The sequence below is a fragment of the Zingiber officinale genome, chromosome 11B (assembly GCF_018446385.1).
Source record: "Zingiber officinale cultivar Zhangliang chromosome 11B, Zo_v1.1, whole genome shotgun sequence".
Classification (NCBI taxonomy): domain Eukaryota; kingdom Viridiplantae; phylum Streptophyta; class Magnoliopsida; order Zingiberales; family Zingiberaceae; genus Zingiber; species Zingiber officinale.
The window spans coordinates 44,705,743-44,712,991 of record NC_056007.1 but is presented as its reverse complement, the minus strand read 5'-3'; the positions used below and the strand labels follow the sequence as shown (position 1 = coordinate 44,712,991).

Genomic DNA, 7,249 nt, shown 5'->3' with positions numbered 1-7,249 from the left:
TCAATTGTGCTTACCATATTCCTTGAAATAAATGCTATAAATATGGTTAAGGTTTCCATGCTTTATGTCATTTAGAACCTTGTTTCACACTTGTAAGGTTCGGCCAAATGAGGTTTAAGGACTTGGAGAACTTAGAGTCCAAGTAAATCTTGTTTATAATACTTCCTATGAAAATGATATGTGGATGAATTAGGTTCTACATGCTTGGATGTTGTTTAAAACCTAGATTGGCACCTAAGAGGGTTTCGGCCAAGATAAGAACCTAAGGTATTAGGAAGCTTAGTACCCAAGTTAATCATGTTACATTGTTTCTTATGATTGGATGAGCACATGATACACTTTTATGCTTAGACATGTATGCTTGTGAGCTATATAAAATGAGAATTTTTACAATATGTTATGAGTTCAAAAGATGCATGTTTTATGTTATGATATGTGGTTAAATTTTACATGCTTTGATGATATGATATGGGCTGAAAATATGCATGCTTATGTTATGATATGTGGTTAAATTATGCATGCTTTGATGTTATGTCAAGTGCTTAAAATATGCATGCTTTCATGATATGCTAAGTGGTTAAATTATGCATGCTTTGATGCTATGTTTAGTGTTTAAAATATGCATGCTTTCATGATATGCTATGTGGTTAAATTATGCATGCTTTGATGATATGATATGAGCTGAAAATATGCATGCTTATGTTATGATATGTGGTTAAATTATGCATGCTTTGATGATATGATATGAGCTGAAAATATGCATGCTTATGTTATGATATATGGTTAAATTATGCATGCTTTGATGCTATGGTTAGTGCTTAAAATATGCATGCTTTTATGATATGCTATGTGGTTAAATTATGCATGCTTGATGATATGCTTATTGCTTAAGATATGCATGTTTTTATGATCTATGCCTAAGTGATGCATATTGTTATGATATGATGTATGCCTAAGTGATGCATATTGTTATGATATGATGTATGCCTAAGTGATGTATATTTTTATGGTATGATGTATGCCTAAGTGATGCATACTTTTATGACATGATGTATGCCTAAGTGATGCATACTTTTATGAAATGATGTATGCCTAAGTGATGCATACTTTTATGATATGATGTGTGCCTAAGTGATGCATGCTTTTATGATGTATGATATGTATAAGTATGACATGTACTTTACTTTATGTGGCTTGTACCAAGGGTGGGCTCCATAAGCGCCCCGGGGTCGATGGAATAAGACTCGGGCCTCGTTAGGGATGGGCTCCTAAGTGCCCCTAGGTCGATGGAGTAAGACTCGGGCCTAGTATGTTTGCCTTGTAGGGTTCAAGACTTGCTACCTTGGACCTACATAGGTTGCGCGCAATATGTAAGTGGTACATAGCCGGGATCCCCTTTAAGTTGAGATTATGTTCAAGTATATATGTAAAAAGAAATGGTTTTAAAGGTCATGAGACATACACATGTTTTTCGGATACATGTTTTCCAAAATCATATTGCATATACCTTATGATGACACTACAACAAAAACTGCAAACGACAATGGATATTATCCGTTGTCGTAGGGTCAAAAAACCGTTGTAACTGAGGGTGTTGTAGAATGTATTGCCCTACGACAACGGTTTTGAAACCGTTGTCTTTGTAGACATTTGACAACGGTTTTTATCCGTTGTTGTTTATATGCTCAAAATTTGGCTACGAAGGATACGACAACGTTTTAAAACCGTTGTGGTAGATAATTTCAACAACAGAAATAAACCGTTGTGGTAGACTTTTTTTACAACAGATATAAACTATTGTGGTAGATAATATTTGACTCGTTTTATTTTTTTACAACAGTTTTAATATATTTTACAACGGATAAAACCGTTGTCTTTTATCACTTTTTATAAAAAAAATTCCGTTGTGATTTACCTAGTTTTTACAATATTTTTAACTGTTGTCTTTAATGTTCATTAATACCAAACAAATAATCTTATTTTAATATAAGCAAACCACCAATACAAAACTAAATATTTACTAGATTAAATCCAAAATAAACATCCATATATAATTCATCTTGTAGCCACATATATTACAAAAATATACAAAATGAGTTGTTACTCATCAAAATACACATGTTTTCCATTACTGTTCTCCATATACATTAAATCACATGTTTTCCATTTGTTGTTCTCCATATGATTTTTAATTTATAAATTAGCAAGGCAAGCTACATCCTAACAAAGCTCACTCCTTGCATAAAAAATCTCAAGCCTCACGAATTGACCGAGTTACGTACCTACAAGAGGAAAATTAAACAAAACTTATCAATTTCAGTTTAGATTTATTCATATAAATCTACATAAAATACAAGCAATATAACCAACTTATAGTCTAAGAAATAAAACTTATGCAATACAAGAAATTTCAGGATTTCACATAGCTCTAATATAAAGCAATTCCATGACGACACTCAATTCCAGAATTCCAGAATGCTGATTTAGATTTATTCATATAAATCTACATAAAATACAAGCAATATAACCAACTTATAGTCTTAGAATTTAACTTATGCAATACAAGCAATTCCAGGATAAAAGAAACAAATCAACTATTCAAATGTCTATTTAGGATGCAGACTGGCACCATATTCAACTACACAAGCAAGTCTATTCATGTCAGAGATTGCGATCATACTCATGTTGAACACTATATCAAGTCTAAGTAACATAGACATGGAACAGTTGCAGCACTGGCACCATATTCAACTACTCAAGCATTATCATACTAGAGATTTGAATGAACATTAGTTATCAAATTTCGTAAACAGTAAGCAGTAGAGTACTAGCCTTGTATGTTTAACTTGTTGAATGTACAATATCTCATAAAAAAGTTTACCTTTAATGCTATCACAATAATCACATCAGAGAGAATACACAAATCAATGAACTGATCCATAGTGAGTCTTAGCTCTTCAAGAACCTGAAAAATAAGGATGAGGATAAATACAGTAATTCAATTAGCAATAAGCAGAATAATTCCATCACAAAGATTTTTTTGGAACTAGGATCTATTAAATGACGGAGAAATTCTAGCACACTAAAGTGTCCCAATAAAAGTACTTGTTATGCACAAGTAATGACCTCAATTGTTGTGTTAAGATCGTTAGTTGCATCTTCCCTCTTTGAATATCTAAAGAATAAAATAAGCTTAAAGATTATCATTATCTTGCAAAAAAAAAAAAAGGAGGGGAACAATGACAAAAATGTAAAGACTAGCTTTTTGGCAAGTTCTTGTTTCTTCAGCTCTGGAGATTGACCGTCAAATACATATCTGGCATCAAAAAAATGATAATAAAATATTGTGGCTGAATGAGAAATAAAATGATATTTAGACATGCAAATGGACTTACATTGGCTCGATACATGCTTCTAATAATTTGATAGTTCGATTGAACATCCCTTGCAAATGACTTATTGGCCATACAAAATGTCAAGAGTTAGAAGAAGAAATAAAGAAGTCCAAGTCAAGCATAAATTTTTCTCAAAATTAGAGCACTTTAACATTTATCATCAACAACAAGATGGAATAGAAGTGTAAGATCACCTTGTAACTTCGCCAGTCTGGTTAGTAAGAGTGTTCATGCCAGTTCTTCCGACAACGATCTGACAACTTTCACTAACCAAACAAGACCAATTTTCTTTGTCTACAAGTCGGTTGAGAAAGAAACGACTTTAAACTCATTGTTTTCACAAGCTCTACTATAAATTGTGTTCATCATACAAGCTTTCTTCTAGAAGCGCAGGAGATGGATATGGCAAACAAACTAATTAAATTGTTCTAGCCCATGGCAATGACAGACTAAACCATTAGAAGTTTGTAGGATTATCAGTTGCTTCACTCAAACCAATTCTAACTCTCAGGCAACAGTATTCAACTATATTCCTCGATGATAAATATGGCTAACACAGTTCCCAAGAAAAAACATTTTCCAGATTCATACAAAGTCAACTCACATGAATAGAGTCTAATTGCAAATTACCATCATGGCATACACAAGGACTATAGAACATAAACCAAAAAAGAAAACTAGTTTACCTGAGCATCGTACAATAACTAGAGTAGCAAATACAACAGAGATGCCAAAGATGGAGTCAGAGAATCCCCTACACAGTAAAGTTAGTACACTTCAATTACAAGACCTTGAAGGGAATAACAAAAACTACACACTGGGGAATTTCATCAAACAATTTTACATGCCTACCTCTCTAGCCCAAGCAAAGTAGCCACAGCAGTAACGACCTAGAAAAATCCAAGCATAATTGATTAAAATTCCATAGTTCAACCTCACAAATTGCAAAATAAGAGGAAAATAGAGAAGCGACTGCCTAAAAAAAAAAGAAACGCTTCTGACAGAGGAATGAGTAGACGACATGCCTCCCGACCGAACTGCCGCCCTGAAGTCATGTAGTGTGTATATCAATTACATGGAAACTAGCCAGCATTGTAAATTGTGAAGTCCGGAGTACTGAAATCCTCTTATTCTTCTGGCGTAGGACGGATGCACCTGCGATCCTTCCAATTATTTCATGCAAAAGAGAGTTTTTCTTCTTCTAGTTTACATGTTTTCCCTTGACATTAAGGAGAGAAAGAGGAGATAGTTAGCTCACTAACACTAATATATGCATATGTATGATCCAGCGTGCTACTAACACAACTATGATTCACTACTAGAGATCAACAGAACCAATGCAAAGATGACTTATCTGGATAACTGTCGAACTGTAGAGTTGAAGAGCATCTGCAGCATTCTTATTAGTAGTATTTTTCACTTACATGTTGTGCATGAACAGGGAATGATAGGCCCTTGCAGAGACAATTTGAACTTTGATTCGATGCTCGGGATCCCAGTTGAGGAATTGGTCATTCACAAATACCTTGTATCATTCAGATGGCATATTAGGATCTATGAGGAATTACATCAAACACTTGATGTGCATGTGTACCTTATCCAAAGAGGTGAGTTGTTAATAGATCAAACTTCAAATAACTTCCTCCCTCAGATGAAGATGAAATAGTTACTTATGGAATTACAAAATTAACCAAAAAGCAGAACTGAAACCCCAAAACTAGACAACAGAACGACAGCAAAACAATTTAAAGGAAAACTGAATTCAACCAGAAGTAAAATAGTTGTAGATTTTGGAAACTCATCATGGCATCCTCTATCTGCCCTTTTGTATCCGGTTACTTCCTTTGAGAACTTACAAGGGAAATCAGTAAAACATATTTTTTGTATCACCAAACTTCACAACATGATATTTCATATCTACATTCATGTATGTACCAACAATATGGTATAGGGCCAAAATGCACATACCTGATGAAGTACGATTGGTTTGTTGGCGAAATCAACCAATGGCTTTGGGATACTTAGTGTCAAAGGATGGAGGCGAGCGCCAAATCCCCCAACAAGGATAAGTGCTTTCATGGTGTATAATTGCTTTACTTCTATAAATCAGGTGGAAGATCTGAAGACCAAGCAACAAACCAAATTTGTTAAGCCTTGTATATATGATGAATCTTAAGTTAATCACAAGAACGCAAAACTAAGTTCGCCAGATCTGTCACAAGAAAAGAAGACAAAAGCTAAAGACTTTCAGCATTTAGCATTAAAATCTAATTCTGGAACTCCATAAATCACTCGGAAAAGATCAAGAACTCACCGCAATTCAAAGCGATAGCCAGCGAGAAAAGAACAAATGAAATACAATAGAAGAAGAGGTTCGGGATCTCACCAAAAAAAAGATATTTTTTATTTCGGGATTCGACGAGATTCCCAGACAAAAAGAGCCGATCCTGCCCGTGAGAAAGAGGAGAAGAGGAAGATCACGACGATCTTCGAAGCCCACCTATGACCACCAAAGAAGATCAACGACAAAATCGTTCTTTTTCTCCTAGCAGAAAACAAGAGTAAATGCAAAAATCTCTCAGAAACAGAATCTTGACATGGAATCAGGGAAGCGGAACCTAAAGTGATCATCTTCGAAGCACCAACCAATCTAGAAGAAGCTTCCTCCGCCGCTCCCCTGCGAAACTCCACACAAACCGCGCTGCCTTCACCAGCGGCGCGCTGTCGTCGTGGCAGATCCCGTTCTCCGGTTTCTCCCTCCCGTGCGTCTGGATCTTCGGCAGCCCATTGGAGAACGCCGCCGCTCACCAGGAAATGAGAAGGAGCACAACGTCGTATGAGGAGAGGGAAAGATAAATGGCTTAGGTTTGGGAACGCGAAAACACGGCGTCAAAAAGAAAACAGCGAGGGAAAGGAAAACAGTGAAGGGGGGAAATGACCAAATTCAACTACAACGGTTTTTTGAAAACTGTTGTCGTAGCCGCTAAAAACGAGGATAAAGACAACGGTTTATAAAACCGTTGTAAAAAGTGTTGTCGTTTTAAAAAAAAGTCGCTCAATGACAACAGTTTTGCTAAAACCGTTATCTTTTATATTTATTGGGGAGCTCAAAGACAACGGTTTTGGCAAAAACCGTTGTCTTTGAGAAAATACGCAACGCTTTCTCTTAAAACCGTTGTCGTAGGGGTGTTGTCGTTTGCAGTTTTTGTTGTAGTGTGATTTATGATATGTCATGGTTAGATATGATTATGTTATGTTCCATGATATGTCCATGTGTATGATATGCCATGACTCCTTATGATGATATGCCATGGTTAGATAAGATTATGTTATGCTTCATGCTATGCTTACGCTATGATATGCCATGACTAGTTATGATTTCTTCATGTTGCATGATATGCTTAAAAGAGTATGTTACATTATGTCATGACTAATTGAAATAATGCCATGTTGAGTCATTCTTTGATTATACTATGATTTTTGGTTTTAGTGAGTAGGAAAGGAACTTACTGAGCCACGAGTGCTCACAGCTTACTATCCTTGTACCACAGATAAAGGAAAAAGCTGGATGAGCTAGAGGAGCAGCAGGAGGGGCAAGGAGATGTGTGTGGCAGTGGCTAGGCAACCAAATAAGAACCGGCTTTAAAAACTTTTAAAGAACTACGTTTTGGTATCATGAATTGTAATACCTTATGTGTGACTTGATGTTATGTTTCTACTAATTTTGAAATCATGTTATTGAGGCCATGATAGTGTAGTTCGGTTTTGATGAAAAGAAAAAAACAAAAGAAAAGTTTTTATGAAACTAAGAAAATTATTTTATGTCTTCCGCTGTTATTTGAACATAGAGTATC

The 7,249-nt window shown here is 35.4% G+C and overlaps 1 long non-coding RNA gene across 1 annotated transcript; it reads right to left on the bottom strand.

Annotated features, from left to right (window-relative positions):
- Positions 1–4,528: 4,528 nt before the first annotated feature.
- Positions 4,529–5,002, bottom strand: LOC122033534. Its single transcript, XR_006126573.1, has 3 exons — positions 4,990–5,002; positions 4,820–4,920; positions 4,529–4,550 (listed from the first exon to the last, which is right to left on the bottom strand). It is a non-coding gene; the product is annotated as an uncharacterized LOC122033534 (long non-coding RNA).
- Between the last annotated feature and the right edge of the window lie 2,247 nt (positions 5,003–7,249).